The following is a 16699-nucleotide window of genomic DNA, read 5'->3' on the forward strand; positions in this document are numbered from 1 at the left end:
CCCAGGGGAGGGGCTCCCAGCCCTCGCCCACAGCCTCTGCCGCCTCAGCGCCTCTCCCAGGAAATGGTGGGGGACTGGTCCCCACGCTGACGACCAGTCTTCCACATGGAACCACTCTGACCTGCTCTCAGGGGGACTTTCCAGGCTGTGGGTGTCTCCCCATGGAAGGGGGGGGGGAGAGGAGTTCCTGAAAAGAACTTTTTGCTCCTCCCTGCCTCAAAAAATGCCACATTCTCGGCTTCCACCCTGGGCAGTGGCAGGTGGCCTTGGCGCTGCATGGAGCCAGCAAGTGGACCTCCATCTCAGCCCCCTGCTCAGGGACGTTGGACAGATCGCCTTCTGGGCCACCAAGGTTGCAGGTCCATGAGGAGGAGTCAGGGGAGGGATCAGCAATTCCTTCCCTCCCTTTTGGGGTGAGGGCTTTCTCTTCTCAGTGCCTGCTGTCTTTTTACTTTTTAATTTAAATACCCAGCCTCTCCATTGCAGCTGAGTCCCTGAAAGCAGGAGGGGGCTGTGGTGGCGGCTGGGCCCGCTTCCTCTGGTGCAGTCCTTTCTCTGTACAACCCGGAGACTGGTGAGCGGGGCTGTGGCCGGGCCAGGAGGCGCGCGTGCGCCATGGGACTTGTAGCCTCACCCACCCTCTGCCTCATCAGCCTGTTAAGTGCAATGACCTATTTAGAGAAAGCCCATTCCACTCAGGTGGCCCGAGCAGTAAGCTCAACTTGAGAGGAAAGGCCTGGGCTTGAGGGCTCGCGAATGCTGAAGACAAAAGCATCAGTCTGTGTTGATGTGTGGTGGACACGAGTCCTCACCCTGTGTCCTGAGCCAGTGTCAGCTCCCTTCCTGTCTCCCTGCCCCCACACACTTTTCCTAGGCCCAGGAACAAGCGGTCTGGAGGTCTCAGCCCCCCCCCCCAAAGTTATCCCAGCCACTCCACCAGATTTGGAGATACAAGGGTCATCCCCCTTCTCTACTGAAATTGGCTTGTCCTCACTGGGCTGTGCTCTCCCTGTTTACCTAATGTATGAAAATAAAGGCCCTTTTCCTCCTGGCTACTCCAGTTTAACTGTCTCTTCCTTTAGGCCCAGGGAGAGTCCAGTGTGGTCACCGAGGTGGGGCAGGAGCAGGATTCTTTGTGTGTGTGCATGGGTGGAGGGGAGTAACTGGGAATTGAACCCAGGGGGACTCTACTACTGCGCTATATCCCAGCCCTTTTATTTTGTTTTGAGACAGGGTCTTGCTAAGTTGCCATGGCTGCCTCAAACTTGAGATCTTCCTGCCTCAGTCTCCTGAGTCACTGGGACTATAGATGTGCCACCATTCCCAGGCCAAAGCAGGATTTTTTTTTTTTTTTTTTTTTTTTTTTTTTTTTTTTGGTGGTACTGGGGGTGGAACCCAGAGGCTTTCTACCTCCGGGCTACACTCCCAGACCTATTTTCTATTTTATTTGGAAACGGGCTCACTAAGTTGCCGAGAGCCTCACTAAGTTGCTGAGGCTGGCTTCGAACCTGCGTGATCCTCCTGTCTCAGCCTCCCAAGCGCTGGGTTTATAAGCGTGTGCTGCCACACCTGGCTCCAAAGCAGGATTTAGATGGGGATGCATGAGAGTCACTGGTCTCTGGTCTTCTCCCATGCCAGACCGGTGCCACTCAGCCTTGGCAGGTCATCTGGGACAGGCAGAAGTAGAGGGGTGAGGAGCCAGGGAAGATAAAACCACCTGTTATGTTGAGGGCCTATGGATAGTAATTTGGGATGGCAGAGCTATCCAGACCTCATCTGCCCCTGGCCTCTGCAAGGAAATGGTGAGGTCCAGCTGGTCATTAAATCTCACCCGTTACAAGGATTCTATCTTCTCTTTTTTTCCCCCAAGGATTCAAGCCCTTCTCAGAGCTTAATTTTAGTCATTTCAAAATTTTTTATCACAATTTGGCAGAACTCTCTCTGAGTGCTTCTCACCTGTCAGCATCAGACAAGGCATGGACGGGGACGTGCAGACAGGACTGAGCAGGGCGTAGGAGACGGCACCCCAGCTACCCAAGATGCCCTATGGGCCAGGGGCTTGAGAGCCAGAGAAGAACACAAGTCCCACCACCTCTTCTACCTTCTGTAGTGTGGCCAGCTAGAGTCCCTGCAGGAATGTAGTGCTTGGGGCAGGCAGGAACGGAAGGGGCCAGCACTGTGTCCAGGCTCCAGTGGTGTCAGCCTCCCAGAGTCAAGAAAGGGAAGATGGAGAAAATGCCAAAATGGAAGCGAAAGAAGTGTGAAGTGGGCCCATCTTGAACATAGGAGATTGCCCCCTCACTACCCCACAATAGAATAGACAAGGTAATAAACATGCTGGCCCACGTTCAAGCCTGTTATTCACATCATTGTGTGTGTGTGTGTGTGTGTGTGTGTGTGTGTGTGTGGTACTGGGGATTGAACCTAGGGGCATTCTACCTCCAGGTTACATCCTCAGCCCTATTTTTTGTTCTTTATTTTGAAACAGGGTCTCACTGAGTTGCAGAGGGCCTCACTAAGTAGCTGAGGCTGGCCACGAACCACGATCCTCCTGTCTCAGCCTCCCAAATGCCGGGACTGCAAGCGTGCGCCACCACGCCCAGCTCATTCATATCTTCTATTGCTGCTCTTCTGTTTGTCCCAGAAACTAGAGTGACAAACTCCCTGCCATCTGCCAGCAAGTTCCCGAATCTTCATCCACGCTGAGCCTGGCCTCTAGTTCACTGGCAAGTCCAACATCAACCTCCGATAGCCTGGCCTGGAGTAAAGGGCTTTGCTCAAGTGAGAAAATGTGTATTCATGTCTTCATTTTCTTCTCACCAGTGGAGAAGTAGTTCATAACTGCCTGCTGTGTTCTAGGCACGGTCCTAGGTACAGAAGATCCTGGGTGCTCCTTCACAAAACATATTCTGGTGGAGGAATCCAATGCACAAAATACGTACTGCACTGCTAGTGCGTGCAAGCTCTGTGCAAGCTCCGGGTGGGTAGAGAGAAACAAATCTTAGTACTCATCCTTCAGGGGTTTGGAGACAACTAGAGCGGAGACCCCTGTGGGATAAGAGGTAAGACATAAAGAAGACAAAGAAGTCGCTTGATTCCCTGGCATCGACTCCCCAGGAGTCCAGAGGCCTACAGGGCCACCAAGACTCATGTTCAAGGGTATCCCTTGAGAGCTCTGCTAAGCTCCTGCCCTCACCTGTATACTCACGGTAGCTCTTGTCCCTAAGAGTAAGTGATTCCTATGAAACAAAGCAAATCTGTTCCTGTGCCAGGCTCAAAGGCACCCCATGAGATCCTCCTCTCTAATCACAGAGCCTCAGGATTTCTCAGGATGACTCCTGAACAAGAGGCGAGGGCGGGACCAGAGCCCTAAGGGATGCCCCGTAGTGCCAGAGACCATACAGCAGGCAGTGACCCCCAAAATGCCTCCTTTTGTCCTTGCATCCCCTTGGCAGATTATCTGGGTGTCCTTCCCCATCCCCGCCCCCATGCCTGGTGGCACAGACACTTAGCGATTTGCTCCTTAATTGTCCCCCAGCTAAGCTGCGCAGATGCCGCTCTTTAATCTCTCCTGATAAATGAATCGCGCCGCTCCTTTAATCATATGTTCATATCCAAGCCAATTTGAATCAATTTGGCAGGGAGTGTGTTGCAAGAGATGCCACGACTGCTGCGCCTCCCCCAGGGCCCGGGCGCCGGAACGGCTGCCGTCCTCACCCTCAGTGAGAGCCCAGGGGGCCCGTTCAGAGAAGCATCTCCTACCTGAATGGTGGGGACTTTTAAAAGTCATCTTGTTCGTTTCTGTCCTATAAGCAGGCTGCGTGGGGCTAGAAGATGGATTCCTAAAAGTCTCAAAAGTGGAAGGGAGGAGGACAAGTCCGTAGCCTGCCTCGGTCACTGAATAAAGGGCCCCATTATCATCCCTGGGAGAAAATGCTGCCTTAAATCTAACTTTTATTCCTTCTGTTCCCCTTTCATTTGCTCTGAGCTGGTTCTGGGGGAAGGTGGAACAACACTTCATCACCTTTTGTAGAACAACTCATTCCAGACCAGTCTTTGAAAATTTGTTCTTGGCTGCTACTGGCAGCCACCCCAGTTCCTTCCATCTTCCCCTAGGACATGTTCTTCTCTGACACCTCCAGCCCGTGGGCGATCCTGGACATGCTGGGCTGCCCTCTTCACCTCTGTAGGGTGTCCCCAAGCAGTTATGGAAATAAAGCAAAAGCAGACAAAACCTGCTCAGCTGAGGGCGTCCGCTGTTCAGAAGGGGGCTCAATGTCTCGGGCCTCACTTTCCCCATGTGTAAAGCAAAGCAGTAGTGCAACCAAGAACTTTTGGCACCTAAATTCAGAGGGATTGCAGGTTTGGGACCAACCCCAGCAACTTCCTGGGGCCGGAATGAAATTTCCCACCCCACCCCTTCTTTGCCCTGGTAAGGAGCAAGAAGGACCGGGTGGCTCCAGTGGGGCTGTGAGACCTGCACAGGGGGAGGAGCGCTCCACAGCACGTGGCCCGCCGGAGTTAGGTTTTGATCCAGCGGCTCCTTGGCACTTCAACGTCCTTTTTCATTTCCCGTTCTCCTCTCCTCACAGCCCTGCCAGTATCAGGCAGGTGCCCAGTCCTTCACTGGGAAACCAACAGGTCATTAGCATATACATTTGCGTATCCATCACCTTTGAAGCTTTGGAGCCAGTAGCTTCTGGCTCCGCCCTTCCCCAAAGCCACACCCCATAAAGGGGCACCCCTTTAGGTTCCTTATGTTTTAAGCTGCTCTTCATAGGGCCAAGACCTTGGCAATGTTCTTTTAATGATTATAGAGTGGCATGAGGTCGGATCTGCTCTCCACAGTGTGGAAATATCGTTTCCTACCCTTCCTTCTTTCTTCCTTTTCTTTCTCTCTCTTCTCTCTTTCTTTTCTCTTTCTTTCTTTCTTCCTTTCTTTTACTGGGAATTAAGCCCAGGGGCATTCTCCCTCTGAGCTACACCCCAACCCTTTTTTTTTTTTTCCATTACTGGGGATGGAACCCAGGGGCATTCTACCTCAGAGCGACACCCCCAGCCCTATTTTTTATTCTTTATTTTGAAACAGGGTCTCACTGAGTCACAAAGGGCCTAAGTAGCTGAGTCTGGACGGAACCGTGATCCTCCAGTCTCAGCCTCCCTAATGCTGGGATTACAAGCATGCACTACGACACCCAGATCTTTTTTATTTTTTGTTTTGAAACAGGGTCTCTCTAGATTGCTGGGAGTCCTTGGAACCTTTGATCCTCCTGTCTCAGCCTCCCAAGTACTGGCAGGTGTGTGCCACCATACCCAGCTATGTTTCCTGCCCTTTAAGGGCCCTTGGAAGCCTTAGCCTGAGCTAAGGCTGAGGCTGAGGGAGTGTCAGTGGTGACCTATGCGATGATGAAGAAGGTAATAAAACCAGTTCCTATTTGTGGAGCCCTTACTGCGTCCCCAGCACGTGTGCTCATAGCCTGCATAATCTTGGTTGGCTTCCATCACAATTCTGTGAAGTGTCATTGTCCCTGTGAGGAAATGGAGGCTAACCCGTGACATCACCTTTCCAAGCGAGGTCCTCAGCTTGGGTCCAATGATTCTGGCCTTGTCAGCGACTGAAGGAAAAGGCAGGAAAGCAAAGGCTCATGGTCACAGTCAACTGTCATCTCGAATGTTGTGTGCTTGGTAATTGCCAAGGCCCAGCCTTAGGAAGGAAGCACTCCTGGAGGATGTGGGGGGAAAGTGCCTACCTCGTGCTTGATTACAATCTCCAGCCCCTCTTCTACATTAGCACGTTTGCACTTCATGCCCACCGTGCCAACAATATGAGTAGCAGTTCCACATGGCCAGGGATGCATATTTTAAGCTTTATTCGCTTGAGTCTAATTTCATGACAGCTAAGCAGAACAATCCAGACCATTCTCTGGGATTTGATCTGGGAGGAGAGATATCCAAAGCAATCACCATTCTGGAGTTACAAGAATGCCAGATTTGTTTAGAAGGAATTTTACAGAGAAATTGAGTTTTCTGTAGTGTATGCCCTGTGATGGGTCACATAAATAAGGGAGATTCTAAAAAGGCTGTGTGCTTTGTGATTGAAGTCAGTGACATAAATCTCCTAGTGGAATACTTATATGTGCAGATAGGATTTGCTTTCCACATCCCAAGTCAGCAATGAGTTTTATAAGAAAAAAAATGTTAAGGATATTAAGTTTTGACACCATTCAGGCAAATTATATTTGAGGTGGCTTAAGAGTCAAAGAGTTCCCACATTTTAATAAATTTTTATATGTTTTGTACCCATTTATGATCTGACTAGATTAGGAAAAGAAGTAAGTGGATTCGAGGAAGAGAGGACACTAGAGAATTTGAAAGTGGAGAATATAAAAAAAGGGAAGTTAAAAAAATAGATCCTAGCTGAGCACAATGTGGCATATGCCTATAATCCCAGTACAAGGGAGGCTGAGACAGGAGGATCACAGGATCGTAGCCATCCTCGACAAATTAGTGTGACACTGTTTCAAAATTAAAAAAAAATAAATAAAGAGGGCTGGGAGGATGTAGCTCAGAAATACAAACATCCCTGGGTTCAATCCCCAGTACCCAAGTATAATAAAATAAAATAAAATAAAGTAAAATAAAATAAAATAAGATACTGCTATAGGAAAGATGCAGCCAACAGCTTGAGAAACATTAGGTCTTTGAAAGACAGTCAACAACTGAAAGCCAGGAAAATATAAAATTGTGATGAAATAGGTCTCAAGGCCCATCCTAACCCTAGGGCCTGGCGTCAGTTGCAGACTGAAACCTTGCTGGAGGGCGGCTTCTGATCCCCTAGGGACTACTCTCTTGTGCAGACCAAGGAAGAACGACCCTGGTGAGTGATAATCCCTGATAGATTCTGCACCAGAAGTATGGGTCTCACGGACCTGCCTCTGTGGGTCCTGGAGCTCCTCTGGGGGGGGGGCGGATGCTCTTTCTGGGGGGACCTCAAACTTAGCCATCAAGAAATATTTAATAATCTAATAAAAAAGAAGCTTCTGGAAGTCATGGTGGCACACATCTATACTTAAAAAGCTGAAACAGGAGGATAAAAAGTAGTGAGACTCTCATCAACCTAGAAAGACCCTGTTTCAAAATAAAAATTTAAAAGTAGGGCTGGGAGTATAGTACAGCAGTAGAATGCTTCTGTGTTCAATCCCTAGTAACTAACACACACACACACACACACACACACACACACACACACCCTAGAGAACCAACTAGTGCCAAGTGAGGCAGTCTTAAAGCACTGTTAGTGGGTTTTTAAAGACACATTACACATTACAAAAGTACACTGGAAAATACACTTCAATCTGGGGTATATTGGCACATACCTATAATCCCAGTACTTGGGAGGCTGAAATGGGAAGGTTACAGGTTAAAGGCCAGCCTCAGCAATGTAGTGAGACACTTATTAACCTAGCAAGATCTTGTTTCAAAATAAAAAATAAAATAGGGCTGGGGGTGAAGGTTGGAGATAGAATGTCCCTGGGTTCAATCTCCAGCACCACAAAAAAAGAGAAAAAAGAAGGAAGGAAGGAAGGAAAGAAAGAAAGAAAGAAAAAAAGGGGTCTTTGAAAATGATAGTCTTGTTTGGGGATGTGGAATTATAAAATGTCTGTGCTCTTAATATCAAATTTTTAGCCCATAAACTAATGGAGCTGGGGGTGTAGGTCAGTGGTAGTTTGCACATATAGCATGTGGGAGGCCCTGGGTTTGATCCTAGCACCTCAACCAATCAATTAATCAACATTAGAAGGATAAAGGTGTGGTGTCACCCACCTGTAGTCCCGCACTGGCTGGAGGCTAAAGGAAGAGGATCACTTGAGCCCAGGAGTTGGGGCTAGACTAGATAACAAAGAGCAATCCTTTTTCAAAGAAGAAGGAGAAGGAGAAGGAGAAGGAGAAGGAGAAGGAGAAGGAGAAGGAGAAGGAAGAAGAAAAGGGGTCTTTGAAAATGATAGTCTTGTTTGGGGATGTGGAATTATAAAGTGTCTGTCCTCTTAATATCAAATTTTTAGCCCATACTTTGGAGGCTGTATTTGGAAGGCTGAAATAAGAGGATCTCAGGTTCCAGCCAGCCTCAGAAACTTAATGAGACCCACCGAAACTTAGTGAGAACCTGCTTCAAAATAAAAATTAAAATAGGATTAGGGCCGGGCGTGGTGGCGCATGCTTGTAATCCCCATGCTTGGGAGGCAGAGACAGGAGGATCGTTGCAGGTTCAAAGCCAGGCTTGCTGGCTTAAGAGACCCTGTTTCCAAATAAAAATATAAAATAGGTTTGGGAAGAAGGGTTCCATCCCCAGTACCACCAAAAAAAAAAAAAAAAAAAAATAGGATTGGGATGTGTCGCAGACATAGAGAGCCTCTGGGTTCAATCTTCAGTACAAAAAAAAAAAAAGAAAGAAAAAGAAAAAAAAAAGAAAAAGAAAAAAGAAAAATATTCACGCAGTTGTTTTATCAGTGCAGATGTGTATACCAACACCAAAGAAAGCCCCCCAAACTGTCATGAGAGGGTGACTATAGAGTGGCTTCTTTATCAGCATTTTCTATATCAGCATCTTGGGGGGGGTGGTAAAGCTTGTGGCCAAGCTGCTTAGAAGCTGCTTCGATCCCTTGTTTAGGGAAAGCGGCTCTTAAAGCAGCAGAGCCTCCTGGCAGGCCTAAGAGTGAAAGCCGGGAGAGGAACAGATTGGAGGGTGGACCCTGAACAGCGCATTTAGGGGAGGGGCACAGGAATGGGGAAAGAAGCGCAGAAGCATCTAGACCTCCTCTTTTAGGCAGCCTGGAGCCCTGCAGGCGGCGATCAGGTGGGGACATCATGTTGATGAAGGGTCCAGGGTGGAGTTGAGAAGGTCATCTACGATCTTTGTGTCATGGTTATACACTCTTCTAAAAAACAGATCCCTGAGGGGGGACACAGCTCACTGGCCAGATTTTGTACTTGGCTGATAGATTTGGGCTTTTAATACCTGGCTCCATCTGAGAAGATTTAGCCCCTTAAGTAAAAAGGAATTGTTGCTGAGGTAAGCGGCCAGGGGAGCTTCTGGGAGGAATGAGGCTTCCAGGTAGAAGGGAATGCCTGGGACTCCGGGCATCCCAGAAGGCCCAGGAGGAGTAAGTCCTCTGGGGTGTGATCCCCATCTCTCTCCCCACCCCCACCCCTTGCTCCCCAGTAGAAATCAGCTACAAATCTCAGCTTGTTGGGAACAGATGGCCTTGGCTGACGAATAAGCCACCGCAGGCTGCTCCACCTGTTCTCTGGCTGGAATAATCAGCTCGAGACAAACATCGGCGCTGAAATAACTCACGGCAGCGGGTGATGCACAGGCACGGATTCCAAAAATCTCTTAAGCAGACCCCTCCACTTCTCCCCCTCCCCAGTCCCTAGAGGCCGCGGGGAAGGTAATGAAGTGGAGAAGACTGATTGAGCCCCAGACCGAGCAGGAGACCCGCTAGCGCTGCTGTGGCAGGGCTGGGTGAGTAGGGCTGGGTTCTGCTGTGGACGGCGGCGTTCACCTTGGTGGGGCAAGAAATTCTTTTTCAGAAGCGCATAGAGAACATGTGAATGGTTGGCCTGTGGGCAGCGAGAGGTGAAGAGACCCAACCAGTCCAGGCTGGGAGAGAGCTGAGAATTTGGAATTCCTTTGGATTTGTTCATTAAAGGAGTGAAATGCAAATAAGATCTCCTACCAGGCAATCTCTCAGCCGCCTGACAGCTCTGGCTGCAGCCATGGAGACCTTGTCTCTGTGCCTGGTGCCTTGGCTCCCGTGGACTCCCCCCATCTCCCTGTTGACGTCCACTGGACTGATGTTCCCTGACAGAGGCAGCTGAGCCTGTCGGGGCAGTGACAACGCTGGGAAGTGGCCCATGGGGTCTGGTTTCCTATGGAGCCAGTCAGGACAGGGTTGGGCAGGGCCAAGAAGAGTGAGGCTGACTGCTCCTGGCAGGCAGCCTCCCTCATTCACCCACCAGGCCTTGGGCATGGGTTTGTGTCACCAGTGCTGAAGCCTGCAGAGCCCTGGGTGTGGGGGGAGGGACACCCAGTTGCTATCTGTCAGTTACTTCTGCTCTTAGGCAGCCTCCACTACGCTGCCTGGGATCAGGCTCTGCAGGACGGCCCCCTCCCCGGTTCCGTGGGTTCCTGCCTATCTGCTCTCTCCTGGAAGTTGGTTCTGCTCAAGGCACAGTGACCCCTGCCTGCTAAGCACCGCATTCTGCCCCATGTCACAGACACTCCAGGAGTCCTGGCTATTGTAGCTTGCATAAGGTGGCTCATGTCTATAATCTCAGGAGGCTGAGACAGGAGGGTTGCAGTTTTAAGGCCAACCTCAGCAATTTAACAAGATGCTGTTTCATTAAAAAAAAAGTAAAATTCAAGCAGCTTCAACGGTTACTTGACAGCAAATCTTGCCCCACCTACTTCCCCTTTATCAGCTTATTTTGAGACTGATGACAGATCTGATGGTGTTGTAGCTGGGAATCCCTTCGTATTGATCCACCAAGAAAGAGAAAATGACTCTTTAAAAAACATAATCACAATACTCTTATCACGCTTACAAAGTGATCAATAGTTCATTAATATCCAGTCAATGTTCAAATTTCCCTGATTTTATTATATGCCTGTATTTACATATGTTTATCTTATTTACATATGTGTATGTGTAGGTGTATGTCTAAAAATCTACATTTGTTCAAACTGGGATCCAAACAATATGGAGAAGCTTTATTAAAAAAAAAAAAAAAAAAACCCTGTGCTCCAGGCCTTTTCTCTCAGGCATTCCCATTTAATTGGCCTTGGGTGGGGCCCAAGCATCATATTTTTTAAAGCTCCCCTGGTAGCTTTAATGTGCAGCCAGGGTTGGAAACACTCTGCCTTTCCCCCCACCAGGCGTTTCCTGCCAACTCCTCCACATCCAGGCTGTTAACCACTCCCTGGCTTTGGCCAACAAGCCGCAGGCGGCTCCCTGGGCAGCCTCGGAGCTCAGAGGCCTACAGGGACAGGCGAGGGCTTCAAATCTCCAAGCTCCTCTTTGACATGTCCTCGAACTCTCTGTGGACGGAGCATTCTTTTCCCTGCAAATTCACACACCTTGTGCACCTGTTCCTATCTCTTTCTCCCCTGATATGCCCGGTGCTTGTTCTTGCCTTGCAAGTGTAGCAGGTTTTTTTTTTTCTTTCTTCTTTTTCATAAAAATAGCAAAATTCCTGCCTCAGGAGAAAGTGAGAACTTCCCCGGGGGCTGTACTCATTGGGCTGCTCTGGTGGCTGTGTGCCTAGTCGAAGCTGAGCGAGGGGCCTGCCGCGGGCTTGTCAGCAGATGTAAGGAAAAACGTGGATTTGTGTGGGATTTGAACCCGGCATATTTTGGGGAATCTAAGAAACCCGTCTCTCCTGAAGGTGTTGGCCCCAGGAACACGTTGGAGGATTTTGCCCGCATTTCCAGCTGCACGCCTGTTGCGGATCGACAGCCTTCCCACAGTGGGGCCGTGGCATCTGTGCGCGGTTCCGGTCCCTCCGCTTCACCTGCCTCTTGGATTCGTTCCTCCCTCCTGTGTCCCCCACTCCATGCCTCACTGAATGTTGGTGAAACAAATCTAGTCTAAAATAATGAGCAATCAACTACCCCATGCTTGGGGCAGGCTGGGCAGGGCTGGGGGAAGGGGTAGGGAGCTGAATCATTTATAAAGCTTAATAAAGATGCAGATGAGCAGTGCAGACTAGGAACCCTAGAGCCGGGCTTATTCATTATTCAAAGTTATGTAAATGCCACCAGGTCCTCCATGCTAAAATCCTGCCCCCTGTCCCTGCTACCTCCCGGGCTTTCAGATCCAGCCCGCCTGGTCCCACTTTCCCCCTAGGTGCTAGTGGCCGTACCCAAGTACTCATATCTTTTCGTTTCTTTTTTATTTATGTATGTATTTATTTATTTTGGTACTGGGAATTGAGCCCAGGGTCACTCTACCTCTGGGCAATAGCCCCAGCCCCCCTTCTTTTCAAACAGGATCTCATTACGTTGCTTAAGTCCTCACTGAATTGCTGAGACCGACCTTGAATATACAATCCTCCTGTCTCAGCCTCCCAAGTTCTGGGATTACAGGCCTGTACTGCTGCACCTGGCGTGTGTGTGTGTGTGTGTGTGTGTGTGTGTGTGTGTGTGTGTGTTACTGGGGATTGAACCCAGCAGCATTCTACCTATGAGCTATACCCCTAGCTCTTTTTTTTTTTTTAAACACAGGGTCTCACTAAATTGCTGATGCCTTGCTAACTTTCTGAGGCTGGCTGTGAACCTGCGATCAATCCTCTTCTCTCAGCCTCCCAAGGACTGGGATTACAGATGTGTGCCGCCATTCCCGGCCTCCATACCTGGTTTAGACTCACATCAATTAAGCCTTTAAACCAAATTCCAGGGAGGTTGAGTTAGTAATAACAGCCATGATGTGTGTCTTCTGTTCACCCACCTGGTACTGGTCTGTACCCACAATCGCCTAGCTCTTAGGACCCAGGATCACTCTCCTGGCCTTTCCTCCCTCTGCCCTTTGTGGATATCTCCACCCAGGGCTTGTCAGTTTGGTGTGGCTGAGAGAGGAGGACCTGTGTGAGGGTGGGGCTGGCATCGATCGCCTGGGCTCTCCCTCCTGCTCTGGCCAGGCTCTCCTCCCCTCCACCCCATCTATTTTTAGCCTGCCTCTGTTTTCCTCAGCCTGGTTAGCAACTGCACTGGCCTCTTTCTCTTCACTGCCCTTATCTCTCCCTGCAGCCCGCAGGCCTGGCTGCCCTTCAGAGGTCTCTTACTGCCTGTGAGATTGATTTTTATTTTCTTCCATCTCTGAGCTATGTAGGGGCACCTGGAAGGGGTGCCTGGCCGTGCTCAGGCAGAAGGAGCACAGGGTAAGACTGGTCTGTCTGAGTAAATCCTTCAAGTTTCCCTCCAGAACCTTCCTCCTTGACCTCTGCTTCCCTCTGTCCATTCCTCTGTCTCTTTTCCCCTCTGTGACCCCGCTGCATCCCAGCTGAGAAATGCCTTTCCTCTCATGCATTCAGGGCCCATCGCCTTTGGCTTTGGGGGTATCAGCACCCTGGAGATCCACCTGTCTTTATGGTCTGCACGTGGCCAACTTTTTCTTGTCCATTTCCTTTTCTCGCTCCCTTCTTTGCTGACCCCATTCTTCCCTGCATGCACCTGCTCTCCTATGCACTCCTTATTTGATTTTTTTTTTCATTTTTGGCACTGGAGATTTAACTCAGGAGCAGTCTGCCTCCAAACTATACCCCCAGCTCTTTTTTATTTTTATTTATTTATGTGTGTGTGGGGGGGGGTACTGAGGATGGAACAGGGGTCTTCTACCTCCAGGTTATACCCTCAGACCTATTTTATATTTTTATTTGGAAACAGGGTTTCCCTAAGTTGTTGAGAGCCTCACTAACCTGCTGAGGTTGGCTCTGAACCTGCGATCCTCCTGTCTCAGCCTCCTAAGTACTGGGATTACAGGCTTCTCCCCTTTCTAGCACACACAGGGCTCTGGCTCGGGCCTTAGCCAGCTCAGGCAGGGCTTGGTAGCATCCCCCATTTGTCCTTTCTCTGCCTCCAGGAGACATTGTTCCCCTCCTTAGCTGTCACGGACAAGCTGAATAAGGCTGGATATTTTGGAAGGGGAGCTGCAGCTGGCTGGGGGAGGAGGATGGCACCAAGGGAAGAGGCAGAGACACAGGCGGCGTGGAGCGAGCAGCGACGCTCCTTGCACCCTTTCTCCCCAGCTCTGTCAGCTTGAGGGGTCACACCGGTCCCTCCCCCATCTCATTTCTCTCACCCCTTCAAGGCAACTGATACCATTCTTTTTCATACATTCAGATACCTGCATATCTCATACCTTCTCCTCCAAGTCTGCTCCAAGGCCTCTCCTCAGCGAAACCCACACTGACCACCCCCCAAAAAAGGCCAGCTTCTCCCTGGTGCTCTGTCCCTGCCCTGCGCTGTGTTCCCCAACGCACCTATTACTCTCTCTTTCTTTTTCTTTTTCTTTCGTGGTGCTGGGGATGGAACCCAGGGGCATTCTACCTCATATACCCCAGCCCTATTTTTTATTCTTTATTTTGAATCAGAGTCTCACTAAGTTGCAGAGGGCCTCACTAAGCAGCTGAGGCTGTCCGAGAACCGCGATCCTCCGGTCTCAGCCTCTAGCTCAAGGTGAGCCACACAAGTGTGCATCCCCACGCCCAGCACCACAGTTTTCTTTGTTCTTCTTGTTGTTTTTGGTGGTACTGGGGATAAAACTCTCCTACCTCCGGGCTACACTCCCAGACCTATTTTATATTGTATTTGGAAACAGGGTCTCTTAAGCCAGTGAGGCTGACTTCGAACCTGCACGATCCTCCTGCCTCTGCCTCCCAAGCATGGGGATTACAAGCGTGCGCCACCACACATGGCAGTTTTTTTTATTTTGTTTTTGTTTTTTTCCCCTACTGGGGATGGAACCCAGGTGCACTGTACCTCTGAGCTATACCCTCAGCCCTATTTTTTAGTCTTTTTTTTTTTTTAAACAGGGTCTCACTGAGTTGCAAAGGGCCTCACTAAGTAGCTGAGGCTGGCTGCGACCTCAAACCTCTAGTCTCAGCTTCCCAAATGCTGGGATTACAAGCATGTGCCACCACGCCCAGTGACCACACTGGTTTTTGAATGAAAAATTTTATCCGTTTTGTTTACTGATACATTCACAATGCCTGGCACAAAGTAAAAACTAAATAAATATTTCTTTATTGAATGAATGAATAAAGAGATGATTGTGTTTTATCCTCACATACAGCCGGGCATGGTGGTGCATGCTTATAATTCCAGCATTCAGGAGACTAAGACAGGAGGATCACGGTTCACAGACAGCCTCAGCTACTTAGTGAGGTCCTTTGCAACCCAGTGAGACCCTGTTTCAAAATAAAAAAGACTAAAAAATCGGGCTGGAGTTATAGCTCAGAGGTAGAATGCCCCTGGGTTCCATTCCTAGTACATCAAAGAAAAAAGAAAAAAAAAAGCAGACTTAGCATGGAGTTGACAGGATCTGCTAGCTTATATAACTTGCAGGAGAAATGAGAGCTAATACATGTGCCTGGGCCTTTAAGGGCTGAGAAGATTTAAGAACAATTTCTTAGCTGAGGTATGGTGGTGCATGCCTGTACTTTAGGAGGCTGAGACAGGAGGATCACAGGTTTGAAGCTAGCCACACATAGCAGTTCAGTGAGGCTCTTAGCAATTTAGCAAGACCCTGTTTCCAGATAAAAATAAAAAGGAGCCAACGCACACACTGGTAATCCCAATACCTGGAAGGCTGAGACAGGAGGATCACAGGTTCATGGCTAGCCTCAGCTACTTAGTGAGACCCTGTTCAGAATTCAAAATTAAAATTAAAAGGGCTAGGAGTATAGCTCAATGGTAGGGTACCCCTGGGTTCATTCCCCAGTACCACACACACACACACACACACACACACACAAGAAAAATTTATTCTGTGTTGTATTTTCTTTTGGAAGTATTTTCTTTTTGTTTTTTTTTTTTTTTTTTTTTTTTGAGAGGGAAAGGGTACTAAAAATAAAACCCAGGGGCATTCCACCTCTGATCTATACCCCCAACTTTTTAATTTTTAATTAAATTTTTAAATAGGTCTCACTGAGTTGCCAAGAGTCTCACTAAATTGCTAAGACTGGCATCAAATTTTCCTATCTCAGCCTCCCAAGTACTGGGATCACAGGCTTGTGTCATGGTGCCCGGCTTCTTTGGGAATATTTTAACACTCCCACTGCTCACTCTAACCCACTCATGACTCCTCCTGACGTGTCCACCCCACCCACTGCCAGCTTTTCTCTCCTCAGACCACTTAAAATCCTGTTCTGTGAGGTGGAACTGGCCCAGTGCAGACGTCCCCTGCTCAGCTTTTGCCTGAGCACATCCAGCCTTGCCTGAGTCTGTTTCTACCCCTCGCCCTCCGCCCACCCAGGGGCAGTGGTGAGCCCATTCCCTTCCAAAGCAATTAGTGCAAGGAGGCCAGCCGACTCGGTGCTAATGCTATTTCATTAAGTGGGAGCAATCCTAATGATAATAAAATGGCACATTTAACATTCAAACATTGAACGGGGTTTCTGAGCGAGTGTGTCTCTTTCTTTCTGGTATAACAGTTCCATCTTCATAAGGACCTGACAATACACCTTAATGAGAGACTGGGGAGCTGAGCATCTTTACATTCAGGGAGAGGATGAGGAAGAGATAAAGAACTCAAAGACAGGAGGTGCAGAGCGTCGAGGGGATAGACTCTATGGGTTCCTGGGGTAATGGATTCTATGGTGGTAATTTAGATAATTAGAGCCTGTAAGAAATAAGGTCACATGGAAAAGAAAGCCCACCACAGACTTTTATGCAATGCCGTTGTTTGTTAGACAAATCTTTTTCAACAAACGTTTATTGTGTAGCTAAGAGGAGGCACTTTGGGAGTTTGTGATAGAGGATGACTCTAGTTTTAGGAAAGGGAACCCCAAGGACATTAATGATCTATAAGATATCATCTGTAACCTCCCCTGGGCAAATTTAAGCAAATCCATCCTGATTTTTTCAAATATCCCAGTGAAGGGGAGAGAGAGAGAGAGAGAGAGAGAGAGAGAGAGAGAGAGA

This window comes from Muscardinus avellanarius (genome assembly GCF_963383645.1).
Source record: "Muscardinus avellanarius genome assembly, chromosome: 16".
Lineage (NCBI taxonomy): Eukaryota > Metazoa > Chordata > Mammalia > Rodentia > Gliridae > Muscardinus > Muscardinus avellanarius.